Here is a 713-nt window from a genome sequence, read left to right as displayed (position 1 = left end):
CAGTAAATCAAATACTCTCCATACTTCAGAGACCGAATGCTACAGCCACATGTTCTGACACTAACCCGAAGACGCCAATGTCCTCAACAAAAGTACCTCAAGAATCTGATACCTGCAAAAACATTAAAGTGGAGCCTATATCACCGAGAGGTAATTCCCCTATTTAAATGCTTTAAGACTTGAAAAAACAACCTGAAATGGGAAAGAGTCTCATCTGCGAACAATTATTTCTTCTGCTTATGAGTTGCAGCAGCATCTAGAGATTCACTTCCCCAGCAGTTCATGGTCCGAGAAACCTCACCGGCCAAGACAACTGCACGCACAATGACTCATCTGAACTCGTCCTCTCCGAGTTTTGACCTTGGAATATAAAAAACCCCAATATCTCATTTTACGTAAGTTCTGTGTAACTTTTTCTTTTATGAAATGAACTATATGGAAACAAAGTTATGTAGCTTTATGTATATCCGACTGAAAAAAACAGGACGAACTAGATCTTAATGGTCTGTCCAAAGTTCAACAACTCAGTCTGATCATTACTTATAGCTCAGTTTCGTCCGGGTGTGGTTTTATGAACCAAATTTCAAAGACATCATAATGTTAAAAGGCGAAAGTGAATCTAAGACATTCAACATATTGATACTTAATCTGCAATTAGCAAGCGAGTACTGTTTGATGATCCTCCAGATTTTTTTTTTTTTTTTTTTTTTAAA

General features: G+C 37.3%; 1 long non-coding RNA gene across 1 annotated transcript; it reads left to right on the top strand.

Moving 5' to 3' along the window:
• Nucleotides 1-7: 7 nt before the first annotated feature.
• On the top strand, nucleotides 8-613 carry LOC106322114. Its single transcript, XR_001266234.1, has 2 exons — nucleotides 8-150; nucleotides 251-613. It is a non-coding gene; the product is annotated as an uncharacterized LOC106322114 (long non-coding RNA).
• Nucleotides 614-713: the final 100 nt, after the last annotated feature.

Source organism: Brassica oleracea, unplaced genomic scaffold (genome assembly GCF_000695525.1).
Source record: "Brassica oleracea var. oleracea cultivar TO1000 unplaced genomic scaffold, BOL UnpScaffold07143, whole genome shotgun sequence".
Classification (NCBI taxonomy): Eukaryota; Viridiplantae; Streptophyta; class Magnoliopsida; order Brassicales; family Brassicaceae; genus Brassica; species Brassica oleracea.
This window is presented reverse-complemented; position numbering and strand designations above follow the sequence as displayed.